The following is a 17,286-nucleotide window of genomic DNA, read 5'->3' on the forward strand; positions in this document are numbered from 1 at the left end:
ATGCCTGCCACCTTCTCACCACGTTCTCGCATAATCTCTTTGTGTGTGTGCAGGGAGGGAGAGCCACTCAGATCTGTAGTGTCTCTTCTTATAAGGGCACTAATCCCATTGCACCAGGGCCCCACCCTTCTGACTTCATTTAACCTTAATTACCTCCATGAAGGCCCTATCTCCAAATATTATCACTCTGGGGGCTAAACATTTCAACATAGGAGTTTTTGAGGGATAGACCTTCAGTCCATAACAAACCAGTTTAAGAAAAATAATACAAAATTTCAACTGAATTGCCTTGAAATCAGAGATTTTGAGTTTCAAGAAGAGAAAACATCTCTTGTTCTCTTTATTCACCCTTATTCATCTGATTTATTTACCTCATTTGGCTTCAAATAATCTTTGGCAGTTTCTAATACTGAAATTCACCATTAACATGTAAAAAATTGTCACTACAGAAGAAACTTAAAGAATGCGTTACAGAGTCTGAAGACAATTTTCAAGAAGGAATTCAACATTTATTTGATTGATCATAGTATTGTTGAAATTATTGCATAGGCATCACAGTTCTCTATTACATTGCAAGGAGAAGCACTTAAATGGATTGAAAACATGGGGTAAGTTTATCAAGGCAACCAATGGCCTGTGTGTATAGTATAGTTATAAAACATCTACAGCATACCCCTATGAAATAGCATCATGTCATACAAGAGCAGCAGAGCATTGTTGCTTGTGTCTTCAAGTAGATTCTGACTCCTAGCGACCCTGTGTACAGCAGAGCAGAACCCTGCTGGGTCTTTTGGCACCAATCTTCTTACTTTCCGGTGTTATATGAGACGATGCTCTGCTCCTGCTTTTCGGAGGGTTTTCATCAGACATGGCTGGTCAGGTCCTTCTTCCTAGTGTGTCTTAGTCTGGAAGCTCCACTGAAACTTGTCCACCATGAGTCACCCTGCTAGTATTTGAAATACTGGTGGCATAGCCATCAGCATCACAGCAACATGCAGCTGCCACATAGCATAACAACTGACAGAGGGGTGGTATGGTTCCCTGACTGGGCAATGAACCCAGGCCATGACAGTGAGAATGCCGAATCTTTACCACTAGCCCACCAGGGCTGGCTAGCAGAGCATAGTCAAGTTAAATACTAATGCCATTATTTTTAAATTCCTTGAAAGTAGGGCAATATTTGACTTGTTCATGACTTTATCTCCAAGGCTTAGAATAACGCTGAGCATAGGGTAGGCACTTAATAAATGCTTATCGAATTGAATTGACAGGTAATTCTCTTAAAGGCCAACTAATTGAGTTCTGTTAAACCTGAAGCCTCTTTAATATAAAGCAGGGATTGGCAAACTCTATCCCTTGGGTCAAATCTGGCCTGCTCCCCTTTTTCTGTACAGTCTGTGAGCTAAGAATGGTTTTACATTTTTAAAAGCTTGGGGGAAAAATCAGAAATAAAATTTCATGCCACTTGAAAATTACATAAAATTCAAATTTTAGTGTGGTTTATTGGAACATTGTGTCAACATAGTGATTTTTATTAACAAACGTAGATTTAGTAAGGAAAGATTATAATCGACAGGATTATTGCAGGGCAGAGGAGAGGGGACTATTGCTATAGAGAGAGGGGAACTTTTGCAGTAGAAAGAAGGCTTGGACCATAAGATCAGCAAACATCTCAAAGGTTAGGCACAAAGGGATTTTCTTTCCTAGAAAGAAATGAACAAGTTTAGAAAGAGCTGAGTTTGGGGAAGTGGGGTAAAGGGTGGTGTGGTCAGACTGTAGATAGAATAGCAGAATGTTTCATGTTGAGATCAGCCTATTTTCTGGGAGCAGCCTTAAGGAGGGGCTATATGCTGCCTCAGGCTGAAGGTAGGCCAAAGCTCAGAGACCTGGGGAAGGTGAGAATCTTAGCCAAAGTTTGATCGAAAAGCATTTTTTTTCCGTTTATCAATGGAGACAAAACAGTTAAACTATTATGTACAAGGCAAAAGATGGGAATCTGGATGGTTTGTGTCTGGCCTTATCATGGGTAAACAAGGGGGCCATGGGTTAGCCCTATCTAAGTCAGCTGGAGAAGGTGGTTCCTTGCAGTAAGCCATTTCCTAGGAGACAACAGGGTCGGGGGAGTTCTTAACTCTTCTGTTTTCCAGGATCACAGGGCTCAGGTAAGATTCATCATTGCCCACAGCCATGCCCATCTAGTTCTGCATTGACTGTGGCTGCTTCTGGGGTACAAGTCAGAGTTGAGTAGTTGCAACAGACACTGGATGGCCCATAAACCTAAAATATTTACTATTTGCCCTGTTACAGTACACGTTTGTTGACTTCTGATATAAAGAAATGGAGGGGGACATTTTAGTTGAACTGGTAAAAATTCTGAATAATGTAACATACTGAAAGAAAGGTAGCTTAGCAAACTCTTACTCAACCCCCCAGACTTCAGTGAAGACTCTGGCAGATATTCCGCTTCTGACTCCGGCTGCAAGCTGTGTTGGGTGCCTCCTTCAAGTGCCCATAACACCCACCCATGCCTCCCTCCCACCACTGATTCACTGTATTGTAAAATTCTCTCTTCCCCGGACACTTAACTCCTTGAGGGAAGAATAAGACATTACCTTCTTCTTTGAATCCTTAACACCTAGAACAGAGCCTGGAAATCTGCAGAATGAAGAAAACAACACATGAACAAACAAACTTTGATATTCAAACTCTTTACTAACAACGTATTGCCAAAGACAACTCTGGCTCCAGGGAGAAGGTAAGAGCAATCTTTAATCACACCGTGCATATGCAAATAGCTACTGTTAGAGTGCAGAGAAACGCTTTGTTCTCTTTAGTAGGTTAAATATGCCTCTCCACAAACGTGTTAACATCCTTCCTTTGCCGAGCAAATCCTCTTTTCATGAGCTGTTCAAAGGTAAACTTTATCCCCAGGTTGGATTATCATAACCTCCATATCTGTGTACACGTGTTAAGCTCATCTCTCCCATCTTAAAAAGAAATTACTCTTCAGTCCCCACATTCACCTCAAATATCAGCTAACTTTTCGTTTCCCTTTCATAGTCAAACATCTTTAACAAGTCATTTATATTCTCCCTCTGAAAACTTACTTCTACCATTAATGACTTTCCTGATACCAAGTCTCCTTTAGGGGCTCTTTCTTTGCCAACTCTTAAATGTTATTATTTCTCTAAGTTTCCGCTTAGGTTCTCTTCTAATGCTATGCAGTCTTCTTGAAGGAGCTCACTCACTTCCATGGCCAAGAGGACCGTCTAAAGGCTCCTCATCGACAAATAAGCATTTCCAGCTCTTAACATCTTTTATGAGTTCCAGGACTAATTACATACTGTCTGTTGGACACCTTTACTTGAATGGCTCGCAGACACTTAAAACTTAACACCTCTAAAACAGAATGAAAGCCCTGTTTCCCTAGGCCCCAGAATCCTCATCTTGGATTTCCTGTTCCAGAGAACACCACCGTCATCCATCATGGACTCAGGATTATCCAGAGTGGCCCTCACAGAATTAGTCACAGTACCTATGGACTTTACTTCCTAAATAGTCTCCTAATATTTTCACATCTCACCATTCCGCCTGTCTATACTGTGCTTCCCATAACAAACCTTTTATCCTGTTTATCCCTGTAACAACCTCTTAACGAGTTTCCCAGTCCTCAGTTTTACCCACTGTAGAATGTTCTTCCTTCATTCCAAATCACAAATCTGATTAAGGCACACATCTGCTTAAAAATACTTTAGGAAAAGTCCAAACTTCTTAATATGATATAAAAGAAGCTTTGTGATGTGGGGCCTTCAGGCTCATGTCTTGCTTTCCTCCTCACCGGCATCATGCACACTAGCCTCCAGCCACAGAGAAGAATTTTTTTTTTCTGAATATGCCTTTCTCTCTCTAGCCCCCAATCCTTTTCACAGGATGTTTGATCTTTCCGGAGTACCTTTTCCCCATCCCACACTTACCTGTGTTCCCAGCCAAAATCTATTCACCCTTCATATCACTGCTAAGACATCATTTCTCTAGGAAATTTTCTGTACTGCCCCGGGCCCACCACCATTCAGGTCTGTTAGGGGTCTTGCTCTCTCTCCCTTAGAGCCCTGTACTTCTCCTCTCACAGCACATGTCACATTGTGCTTTAATTGCCTGCTTCCTCATTTAAATCCCACATAATTGGCATGTTTTGTGGAGTCAGAATACAAGTTTATATTGGTCTGTCATGTATCCCCAAAACCTATTACGCCACCTGGCACATGGCTGGCATTCAATAAATAAATGTAAAATAAATGGAAAAATGAAATCTTTTCTCTACTTCATAGGAAATTGGTGAAAGAAATTCCTTCTTTTGTCCGCTTCAAAGTAATTAACACACGTTATTAAATAAGTGATCACTTTATAGGTCCAAATCTATAGAAACGACTTGAAAAAACGAAAAGGCATATGGGATGTATATTTTACCCAGAAAGTCACTGATGTGTTGCTATTGTCATTGTTTTTGTTGTTTTCTAGATTAGTCCTGTGGCTTTAAAATATATTTCTTTGCTCGAATTTGGGAATTGAGAGCAGGGTTGTGAATGTGATCAGAACTATCACTTTGAGGAATGATATTAGATGTTCATAAATGCTAATCGATGTCTAAGTACACTTCAACATTGTGGCCCTCTGAATTCTCATTCCATCCAGGCAATTGCTTCCATCTTCGTGTCTCCCTCCACTATCTGTTTTTGGAAGCCCACCTTGAAAGGTGTTAACCTTGCCTCTGTTGCCCTCCCATCAGAGCCCACATGTATGCCATATACATTTCATCCATTCTTAGCAAATCTCTAGAAAACTGGCACAGAGCTTTTAAAAAGATACAAATCATTGCAGGTTTGGCATCATCCGCATCATCCATTTCAGTTGATTTGTTATTAGCATCTGTGATGAGGCTTAGAGGTGGCTGCCAAACCTTGAATGTCACTGAGATGAATTTAGACGGTGGGGCTGAAGCCAGGCTTATTACTGTTCAGATTGTGCAGCTTCATGATTGTCCTCTCTTGTTAGCATGCCTCCGTTTGAGCACAAAAGCCTAGATTGCTTTGCAAAATCGATCTTAATTAATCATAAATAGTGCCTGATGGGAAGATTGCTGCTTTCATCTTAGTTAAATAAAACACAATCACTAAATCTTTTTCTTGCTCCAGGTTTTCACAGTATTGTGCAGGTTGCCTCCTTACATATTTGAGATGCTAGCAGGTCTAATCGCGTCAGTGTGTTACTGAGAGCCTCATTAGGCTGTGCCATCAAGAGCTGTTCCCGGTCCCTTCTCCACCGGCAGAGCCAAGTCCCAATGAGTTAAATGGGGACACTGGAATGGCAAAATAATTCCACTCCTTCCCAGCAGCTAATTAAGAAAGAGGGTAAAGCATTGTGCTAAAGACTTCAGCGGGTTTGCCTTGCAGCTCTTCAAGGGTGACCTTGTAGCAAATGGTGAAAGTACAGAAGAGAGTCACTGTTGCGTGGTAAATGATCATCAGGAAAGTTCAAATGCTACCGAATGGGTGGCTAAGGATGCTAGAATGAGCTTGCTTTGTTCTCTGCCCCTTTGAACAAAATTTCCCCTCTTTACAAATATAGAAAACAAATAATGAAGAACTTAACACTCTACCTAAATCGACAATATATAATCAGTCTCCCGTACTAGTAATACAAATGCTACATATTGGGGCTTAAATACAGCAGTTTACCATGGGGCACTATGTAATATGATGGGCCTATGTATCTGCATAATGAGTAGCATAATTGCTCCTCTCTCTTGCCAGCCTCTGTGTATAGAGCTAAAAGAAAGCTAAAAATTCCATTTCCCTCTTCTGTTGTAGCTTCAGGTGAGGCCTTGAGATACACTTCTGACCAGAGAAATCTGAGGAGAAACATGTTGATACCAGCACTTCTCCCATCTTCTTCCTGCCTGGAATGAGGAAATGTACCAGGACTTGGAACAGGAAGATGGAAGCCACATGCTGAGGATGGCAAGACAGGAAGACAGAAGGAGCCTAATTTCTTGATGCTATCTGGGCTGGATTTTAGGCCCTGGATTGCCTGTGTCCAGACCTCTTAGTGTATAATATAAACTCTTGTGCTTTTAAGTTACTATTAGTCTGGTCATCTGTTCCACGCAGCAGAATTCAATCTTTTCTGATGGGGAATACAAGGGACTTATCATTACTTCCCGCCTTTTTTCTAAGAACTTCATATCTCTTTCACTCCAAGACTACATACCTGAGCATCGACAGAAAAGTGCCATGTGAAAAGACACCAGATTTGATTCACCTCCTCTTCTAAAAAATGTATCCAGTTCTTAACATTGAGGAGTTAATGTCCTGAAGACCTCAATTCTCAAATTCACAAATACCACTTGTATTAGTTAGAGTCCAGTCAAGAAAACAAAAACTACATTATGTACTTCAACAGAGTAAATTTAATATAGGAGATTTAATATAGTAAAAAGGAGAGGAAACACTGAGGTAACCCAGGGATAACGACAGCAGGGAGCAGTTACTACCCCTAAAGCTAGAGAGACAAAGGAGAGGAGATTGGTGTAGGCAGAACTCAGGAGCTCAGAAAAGGGGCCTCAAAGAGGTGGTGGTCAGATCTTCAAAAGGAGACAGCTCCTGGAAAGTGAACACATTTAGGATCACAGAGGAGCCCAGTGGAGTTTGGGAGCAGACATTGAGGTGGCGTGGCCAGGCTGTTCTGGTACCTCTAATGTGATGAGGCTTGTTCCAGCAGTGCTGAAAGATGCTGGGCCAGCTGCTGCAGCTGCGCTGAATTGTGCTGCCTGAAGAGCTGCTGCTGCTAGGGTGATGCTGACAGGGCCATGAGCACACAGGAAAAAGGAAGTGCCTTCCCCCCTCCTTCTCCCTTCTACTCTCCTAGTGACCAAACCTAACAGGAAGCCTGCTAGAAAGAGACTGGGAAATGTAGTTCACAATGTTCCAGCCCCAGCATCACTTCCCAGAACAGAGTGTAACAGGATAGATCAGGAACTGAGATGCTATAGGCAAATAACTAGAATGGCAGGAAATGTGACAAAGAATAAATAAAACATGAAAGTGATCCCATAGTGGCAGTCTTAATACAGAACTCAAGTTATTTACAAAAGCGTTAGGCAATTCTTTCATAAAAACAAGATTCTACTTTTCTGGCTAAAAATCACCAATAATTTTTTGTTATAGATATAATTTTTCTCTTTTTTCAAAATTAATGCATAATCATTGTAGGAAGATTAGGAAATAGTTAAGCACAAAATAAAAAAATAAAATCTACCTTTAATTTTATCATTTATATTTCCGACATAAATAATATTAGGAAGTAAAGTTCACATCTTTAATAAACACGGTAATATTTATTACAACCTGCCAAGCACCTTATTAAATGCTTTGTGTGTAGTATATCTTTTAATCCTCAAAGAAATCCTATGAGTTATATATGAATATTATCATCCATGTTTTGCAGATGTGGAAATTGAAGCCCAGAGAGGTTAAGAGATGGCCCAAGGTCACAGAGCTAGTAAGGAGTGGAGCTGGGATTCAGTCAAGGCAATCCAGCTCCAGGAATGGCATGCTTAACCACTACCTTACTTTATTTCTTCCCCTCTGTTCTCTTTGGTGATCTAAATTCCTCTTTTTTCATTTTATATAATATTTGATAAAGATATTTTTTACTCAGTAATATAAAAGGTGTGTGTGCCATCATCAGTATTTCCTTCAGCTTAAATCCTAGACATGGAAATATAAAGTCAAAGGATCTACCATATTTCAAAATTTGGGGAAATATCTAATTATTCTTGAATATTATAGTTAATTATAATCCCATCAGTGCATTGTGAGAGAGTCTGTTTCCAGAAGCCTCAACAAAATGATAGTTTAGCTTTTTCACCATTTGGTAGTTTATGTTTCTTTCTTTGTTATGTCCATCATCGCTTCTCTCCCTGCTGTTCTTTCTCCTTCCTGAATTTCTATCACACATACTTTAGATATCCTAAATTTGTCCTCATGGATCTCATATTTTATCTCATTATTCTTCACTCTTTTTTCTAACTCCCGGGCAACTTCCTAAAGTCGATCTTCTAACTCATCGATTTGGTTTTCTACAGAACGGATGCTGCTGTTCACAGGTCTCTCTGCAGTTTTCAATTCAGCAACCATATTTTTAAGCTCTAATTAATCATTCCTGACCTCAGATTGTTTCATGATTATAAATGCATTTCCTGATATCATAGGCACAAAAACATTTCAAACTGAGTTGAAACTATGAATTAGACAATTTCTAAGGAATTTTTTCCTGTTTCTTATAGAAATTATTTACAAGGATATGTTCTTATACTTCCTTTTTAGGAACTGCAAAATTGTTACACGCCTGGCAATTTTCTATTTACTTCTTCCCATTGATGTATAAACATGTCTAGTTATAATGGGTCTGTTTGAAATTATGGGTGCCCCCATTCAAGTATTTCAAGCACAGATGAATGGAAAAGAAAGAATTTTAAATTTAATATAATTTTTCCTTGTCATATTATAATTTTGTAGCCTTTAGAAATAGCAAGGACTCTTCAGCCATCAGCCAGCAGAATCTTTTGCACTGTGAAATAAGAAATATATATATACACATACACGTAAAATCTGCCCCAGGTTCCTGACACAGAATTGCTAAAACCCTTGTAAATAAGAGTGCTAGAAGAATCTTTTGTTCAAACATTTAGTCTTTGATCTGAGTTTCTGACACAAAGCTCCTAAATCCCTTGAGTGACAGCAGTGTCTTTGGTTCTTATGAGGTGACTCTTGGTGGGCTCCTGGACGAGGGCTGATCACCAGAAAGACCAAGCCATGATTAGAAGCTTAGAATCTTCAGCCCCACCCACCATTTTCCAGAAAGGAGAAAGGGACTGAAAATTGAGTTAATAACCAATCATGCCTACGTGATGACGTCTCCATAACAATCCCAATAGTATGGCGTTCAGGGAGCCTCTGGGTTGGTGAACACATCTGCATCCCAGGAGCACCGTGTACCCCACCTCCATGAGGAGAGAAGCTGCTGCTCTTGGGACCCTTCCAGACCTCGCCCTAGGTATCTCCTCATCTGGCTGTTCATCTGATTCTTTATCATCTCCTTTATTATAAAATAAACTGGTAAACATAAGTGTTCCCCTGAGTTCTGTGAGCTGTTCTAGGAAATAATGAAATCCAAGGAAGGAGTCATGGGAACCTCCGATTTGTAGCCAAGTCAGATAGAAGTTGTGGGTAGCCTGGGAACCTACCATTTGTGATTGGCATCTGAAGTGGGAGGCAGTCTTGTGGGACTGAACTCTTAACCTGTGGGGTCTGTGTTAACTCTGGCCTGTGGGGTCTGTGTTAACTCTAGTTAGTGTCAAATTGAATTGTAGGACACCAAACTGGTGTCACAGAGAATTGCTTGGTGTGGGAAAAAGCTCACACATCTGATGTCAGATGTGTTAGGAGTGTGGTAGTAGTGTGCGAGTACAGGAGAAACACACAGAAGAAGTGAGTTTTTCCTTTATGGCACTGAAGTAGTGGGGGCTTAAAGTCAACAGAGATAAAGCGCCCTTTTTAAAATGGCATAACTGCCCACATTGCAGTGAACCAGGGCTGCACCCCCTCTAGAATGGGCCTTCACCTAAAGGATAAACCATAAGCTAGCACCATAATTGATCCCCAAAGTCTAGTGTTCTTCTCTAGGGCAATGGTAAGCATTTAATTCTCTTCCTTTCCCTCCCATGTCCCACTACCCATCCTGATCTCTTTTCCTTGCTGCTCCAGGTTAACGGTTGCTAGTAGAGTTCCTTCAGGAGCCTCTGTCATTCCACTACAGTCATGTGCCACATAACGATGATTCAGTCAACAATGGACCACATACATAATGGTGGTCCCATAAGATTAGTATCATAGAGCCTAGGTGTGCAGTAGGCTACAGCATCTGTGTTTGTGTAAGCACACTTTATGATGTTCACACAATGAGGAAATCACCTAATGACGCATTTTTCAGAATGTATCGCCTTTGTTAAGCTACTCAAGAAGACTTTTCCTTCTCAGAAAATGAATTGCTAGCTGGCTAGTGCTTCCTCAAACTGACTTTATCTTACAGTACATTTCATGAAACTTCTGACTTGCAGATGACACTCATTCTGGCTTCTTGGCCTAACATAAATATCGTCACTTATTTTAACTGTCTTTTTTCATTTAATGCTCTCATTTCATTTTCAAATTCAGAAACAAGTGTAGTTAAATGCATATGAATAAATTGCCACATTTATCAGAATAAAATTACAATTTCTATGATTTCTTCAAGACATCTTTATTCTCTAATGCAGAAGTTCATTTACAGGCCATTTTCCACAAATAAATGGTTTGAATTTTTCTTTCAGAGTTAACGTTCATATAGAATTTACATTCCCATAGCCTACCAAAAAGTGCATGATTCAGAAACATTACAATACTACAGGTCAAACCATTTATCAGTAGGAAAAGTTTTGAAAATTAAATGTGCAATGTATTTCTAAGCACATTCTAACTGATGATGGATCAGCTACCACTGGTGAATTTAAAAATCTCATCAAGAGAAGTATATACTTTGATAGCTTGGAGGAGGAAATATCCATGACAATCTTAGGCTGAAATGTGGGGATAGATTATCTGTAGATCCAGTGCTGAATCTGATTCAGCAAAACCGAATCCAGTTTCGCAGGGCGTTATGAGTAGCCTTGAAGTGAAGGGAAGAAACATGAAGATGCCATTCTAAAGTATGCTGATGTGACTCGGATTAAAAGCAGTGCAATGTCCATCAGAGAAGGGAAACATATTTTAGTAAGCAATAGAGAATACTGCTTTCAAAACACCAAGACAGTTTTAAGTCATTGCGGCTTCTTAATAACTATTTAGTGAAGTCTGTATCTACCCTGGGTGTCCTTACACATTCTTGCTGAAGGTAACAGACATGTGTAACAGGTCTCCATTGATAGCTTCCCAAGACAAATCTGCTTGTTTAGTCACAGAATCATCAGTGTGCCCTAACAGTTCCTACTTAGATTCTGTATGTCTTCTCCTTGACACTAAGAGTGACCTTATTAGTCTTTACTCATAGCTGCAACAAATCAGCATGTGATTATTTAGGAAGTAGAATAAAATGAATCCCCTTAAATGAAGGTAATGGAAAGGAAGGGGAAGAACCTTGAGGATTTAGTTTAAGGAGTCATCATGATGACACCCTACAAGTTGAATAGAAGAATCCTTTCTTATCTCGCAAGCCAGTACATCTTCTCAACAAACAGAAGACATATTTGTCACTAGAATTATAATAAAAATTACATCATAAAAATAAGTCTAACAATTGTTGGGATTCGCCGAGTACTGAAGATGCAAAAGATGGAAAAGGACTGTTATAATGAATAAGAACATAAGGATAGAGGACAAACTTCAGCAAACACAAAGCTCAGACTGGGAAAGTCACCTCATGCTGTCAATATTAACAATGGGCCCATCAAAGAATCTGCCAATGTGTGCCAAGAATCAGCTCTTCATCAAACCTGCCAAGTCAAATAAGAGCCAAAGTGATGGCCAGACGATGGATACAAATCCATCTCCATCACCCTTCTGGATAGCTATGAAAAGCGACTTGAAAGAATATCTAATTCACACATGCCAATAAAAGATTACTAATAACTGGGTACAGGCATCAAGAATCAGCAGGGCTGATGCAAGCTCAAATGCGTTCTCAATTTGAAGACCAGGCGGGAAGTATTCTTTTTTCTATTCTTCAGTTTGATTCTCACCACAACTTTTACACTCCCCCGAGGGCAGTTTCCAAGCAATTGCTTTACCACTTTTATTAGAGACATACCCCATTCTCTAAATGGATTTGAGTCTGATTGTGCCCTTGGGTACCTGAAGCTAACACTCTAAGTGGTGGGAGATGGGAAAGGGAGGGATGAGAAAGGGGCAAGGCATGGTTGTTCTGGATGGATGTGACTATGTAAGAAACAGGAACAAAAGTGATATATACTTAGGATGTTAACTCTATCCACCCGTCTTATATCATGGAAATCCACCCTATATTATACCATTTGGAAAGCATATTATATATCAAATTGATTAAAGCATGCTTTGAATTCAGTACCGGTCATGACACCTCAAATTGGGATCATATTGGTCACCTCCTTTAAAACTAATTGGTTGGTTGGCTGACTTTAGACAGAGCAATTCAGGATATGTAAGCCCACTTAACTTGAATTCTAAATCAAAATGTTACTTTGAATCTAAATGTAATATTGAAGTCAGTCAGCAATTATTATCCATTTGCCCAAGACTTTGTGTTCAAAGATAGGTAAGGAAGATTTGGGTAGTTCACAATCTGACAAAATAAGTAAAGAATAACGTTTTTAGAAAAATAACAAAGACAGGCCATTATAATTCAGTTCTAACTATGCAGTTGCAACTGCACAACCTTTAAGAGTTTAGGGCAGGTGATCACAATGTGGGCTAGAGCAATCAGAGAAATCTGAACTGAGGTGGTAAGATCTGAATGAAGACTTGATCAGTAGGATTTGATTAAGTAGAATGGGGAGGATATTTGAGGCAAAGGGAACAACACAAGCAGAGGTAGGGAGAGAGGAATATTGTTCTTTTAACTACATGAATAAGCACTTCCTTGCCTCTTGACTTTTCTGCATTGTTTTAACAACTCACTCTAAACTAGTTGAATCATGAATGGTCCCAGAAAAAAAACTAAGATGGGGTGTACAAAGGAGTGATAGTAGAGAAACAAAAGAGAAAATCATCAGGAGTTGAAACCTTAAAAAAAAATTAAATTCCTGGGACTATATAATGGATTCAACTGGTATATGCAAACCCATATATGCAAAACCAATATATGCAAAAATGTAACTTATTTTTCTATAGTGAAATATAATTCCTATCATTAAGATCTCATTTCTGCTCAGTAGCAGAAAACTGATATCAAGTTGCTTTCAGGTAAATTTCTTCCTATTCAGCCACTTCCCAGTCAATTCAGAATTTTAATGCAGCCATATTTAGATTTTCAAAATCACTCTCAGATTTTATTCTCTCTCTCCCTTTTCCACATATTGATTCAAACCTCTAGGAAACTTAACCACTATTACAAAAGCAATAATGGAGAGAGAAAGAAAAGCTCCATTCCATAGTCTCTTTAAGGCTACATCCTAAGCCGCCCTTCTGTGAGATGTACCTTGTCTTATGTGATCTTCAGACATGTCCCCTTCATGCTGACACCCATTGAGGTAACCAGTCACCTGGTTAAGGATTTGATTTGATGGTCTCTGTCCCTGTTACTTTACCAGGTATCTGAAGTCCTGCGTTAGCCTTCAGGTAGTAGGTCCAGTAGGTCAGGTAGTAACCCCAGTGTAGTTACTTGGGGTCTTCCTAGTTCACATCCTCAGACTTTCCATACTTTTTGAGTCCTCCTCCAGCCCTTCTACACCTTTGCCATGGTCACTGGGAAGGTTAACCTATTCTGCTAGCCCATCCTGAGGCCCTAGAAGGCTTTGAGTTGCCAGCAGATGCTCACTTTGTCCATAACAAACCTCGCAGCATCTGTTCTCTAGAATTTCTGCACTATTATATCCAAGAGACATATCACCTATCACCTGCTTATCACCAGAACTCCGGGCTGGACAAACAAATCTCAGCTCCACACTGCCTCTGCTCATATTTGTCCACCCTATCCTCATGAGCAACATCTCTAGAGGGTGGTGCAAACAGTGTCACAAATCCAATAAATGCCCTCTTCTCTTCTTTACTCCTTTCCTGGATTGGAAGATTTTTAATTGGATTTATTCTGGGAGATGGGTAAGACAAGGAAATTGAATCTACCGTATCTATTCTCATTTTTAATTTTTACTGCTTTATACCTAGGAGTACCTTATGAGCTTAAACACAAGGAATATGGCATGCTTATTATTCTAACTCTGGACAATTCAAAATCGGAAGGGTTATCATCTACTAAACTGGAAGGGTGAGAAAGAAGATAACATACACCAAAATTATAATTCACCAATCAATCTACCACATCTAAGACTTTTGATGTCAGACAGTAAAATAATGAACTGAAATGTAATGGTAACTTAAACCTCGAGCAAGCCTTGAGGATGATTTCTGTTAGTCTAGGACAGGAATTCCATTCATTCATTTCTTCACTCACTCATTCATTTATTCATTCAACAATATTTAATGAATACTTATAACTGGCAACATATGAATATACCAGCAGGCAAGTTTCCTGTTCTTGTTGAATAAACATTATAATGGGGAGATACACACAGGCAGGTAAACAAAGAATTCCTAATAAGTGCTGTGAGGAATTAGGATATTGGGATAAAAACTCTGCAGGAGGGGGATATTTTAGATTCGTGGTTAGGGTGATAAGAATTTTTTTTTCTTATAGTTTTTAATCAACTTTGGACTTTCCAAACAAATAGTCCCTGAGAAGACTGTTTACTACCTTACTGAGCTAGAAATACAGCAACTAATGAGAATAGGCTCCAGGCCTTCCTCCTCCTGAAATGGAGCTCTAAAATGCTTGAAAACAAGGAGTGCTCCAGTCTCCTGTTGTTGTGCTGCTTTTGTGAGAGTTTAATTGCTTTTGAATGCATATGAATGTCAATTCGAACCAAGCTAAACATGTCTTCTTGGAGACAGAGCATTTGGTCTTTCTTTCAAATTCTTTTGTTTGCTTGAATTGGCTTTGTAGTTTAACAGATGTTTTTGGAGGAAATGGAGACATAAGCTTTTATAATGCTGAAAATTAAATGAGAAACAATACTCTTCTCTTCACCTTTCCCCAAAACACGCAACCCTGCAAAACTGGCAACCCACTTTATACTGCATAAAATCTTCACTTTTAGAGGACATACCTTACTAAAATGAAAGATATTTTGTGTGTACCTGGAGTTCATTATATATGGCTCATTCTTTGTGGAGACACATAACTGAATGAGAAAGTGATTAGCTCTTTGACATGGGGGAGGTTAGTGTTTCCTAGATTCATACATTTTCCTCTCTTTAATAAAAAATAAAGTAAAATTACCTTAAGAATGTGAATGCCTAGATCATCTGGGCCAAGCCTACCCCTCCAATCTTCTGCTCTACCACACAAGCAAACTTCTTGTCCAAACTCAAAGAACCCACACACACACTCTCTCCATGTTTCTGCCACCTTTTCTTGTATAATGCTGTTGCCTGAATTCCGTTGCTTTCCTCCTACTCAAATCCAGCAATTAACATTACTGTGTGCTACTGTGGCTTCTATAACATTATTGTGAGGTCCTTACTGGAAGAGAATAGAATACAAAGAGCATCAGCTTTGGAATCAAACAGATCTATGCTAATTCTAGCTTTATAACTTTCTACACAAGTGATCTGGGACAAATCAGTTAACCTCACTCAACCTCAGTTTTCTATTCTGTAAAATAGATCTACCTAATTCATGATATAATATATCAAAATGCCTGGTACATGACTATCACTGAAAAACAGTTATTCCCTTTGAAAATAGAGGATATGGACTTCCAGTTTCGGGTCTAGCATGTAAAGAGCTTAGGTGTCATCATTTCCATCCTCACAGTAAGACAAAAGCTGAACAAATTGAAAATCAACAACTCTTGTTAGATTCTTCAAAGAACTGAGGTCACAAAGCAAACTGCTGCCCTACAAATTGGAGAGACAAGCAAGTGGATATAGAGAAGCACAGCTTACCAGGAGCAGAAGTCTGCAGGTAAAGCCGGTTCAGTTGAGAACACTTTACATTGTAATTGATGAGTTGCCAGAGGCTCAGGGTGGACAATCATGATAGTTAATAACTTTGAGAGGGCCCATTCTTTAGTGGACTCCTACTTTGGAGTTTTATCACTAGGAGCCCTATCAGGTTCTCACTGTGAAGATTAGAGAAAAATCCCCTCATATTTCTGGTAGGGGGAAAGATAAAGTAACCATTCTAAAATATGCTGAGCACTTTCTGTTCTCTTTCACAGGGCCTACACTCTAGGAAAATTATTTTACCAAAGCCTAAACAACTGAGGTTTTACCAGAGCCTAACTGACCCTGAGAAGGGGAATACCAAACTCCAGCCCTCTCTAGGCTTTGATGTGGAGGAAGAGAAATACCCGACTCAGCCTCACTAAAAGACTGCGATCTAATCATAGGGCTGTAGAACGCTTAGCCTCCTGTGCACTAACAGAGGATTGCAGCTAAATGAACTGCAAGCCTCAGGCCCTATTTAAGGAATAGTTTATAAGGAAGAGTCTCTAGAGACATCCAAAGACAACAGATGAAACAAAAGCCAAGACACTAAAGGAAATTTTACCCTCTGACACTACGGCTACAGCAAATGCTAAACTCAGTCTAATTCTCAGTCAAACATAAACCTCACTTTAAAGAACTATCTACCTCATTTCCTTTATCCAATACATTATATTTGGTTTTTAACAGAAAATTACAAGGCCCACTATTAGGCAAAAATAAGCCTGAAGAGATAGAGTGAGCATCAGAACCAGACTCAGATATGACAGAGATGTTGGAATTAACACCCTGGGAATTTAAATAACTATGATGAATATGATGGAAAAGTGGACAGAATGCAACAACAAATGTATAATGTAAGCAGAGAGATGAAAACTCTAAGAAAGACATTCTAGAAGTCAACACTAACAGAAATGAACAATATCTTTGATGGGCTCATTAGTAGACTGGACACAGTCAAGGAAAAAAATTCAGTGAGCTTGAAGACATGGCAACAGAAACCTCCCACACTGAAGTGCAAAGAAAAAAGGAATGAAAAAGAAGAATATCCAAGACCTGTAGGAAAATTATTACAGGTTTAACATATGTGTAACATAAATACTAGAAAGGGAAGAAAGAAAGAGAGGAATAGATAAAGTATTTGAAGTAATAATGGCTGAGAATTTTCCAAAATTAACAACAGATATCAAACCACAGATTCAGGGAGCTCAGAGAACAGCAAGCAGGGAAAATAAAAATCTACACCTAGACATCATATTCATACTGTACAAAATCAAAGATAAAGTCTTGAAAGAAGGCAGAGGCAAAAAATCGCTTTACTTGCAGAAGAATAAAGATAAGAATTACATCAGATTCCTTTAGAAACCATGCAAGAAGAAGAGAATGGAGTAAAATATTTAAGGTGTTAATAAAAAAAAACCCCACCAACCTAGAATTCTGTACCCTGTGAAAT

At 39.3% G+C, this 17,286-nt stretch overlaps 1 long non-coding RNA gene across 1 annotated transcript in view; it reads right to left on the reverse strand.

Annotated features, from left to right (window-relative positions):
• Positions 1-487: 487 nt before the first annotated feature.
• Positions 488-17,286, reverse strand: part of LOC139075601 (uncharacterized) — a 64,762-nt gene continuing 47,963 nt past the window's right edge. Inside the window, exons 3-4 of the long non-coding RNA XR_011526198.1 lie at positions 2,613-2,655; positions 488-1,703 (exon numbers count right to left, since the gene is read on the reverse strand). This is a non-coding gene — a long non-coding RNA (uncharacterized lncRNA). The remainder of the gene's footprint in view (positions 1,704-2,612; positions 2,656-17,286) is intronic.

This window comes from Equus przewalskii, chromosome 14, assembly GCF_037783145.1.
Source record: "Equus przewalskii isolate Varuska chromosome 14, EquPr2, whole genome shotgun sequence".
In the NCBI taxonomy this organism is placed as follows: domain Eukaryota; kingdom Metazoa; phylum Chordata; class Mammalia; order Perissodactyla; family Equidae; genus Equus; species Equus przewalskii.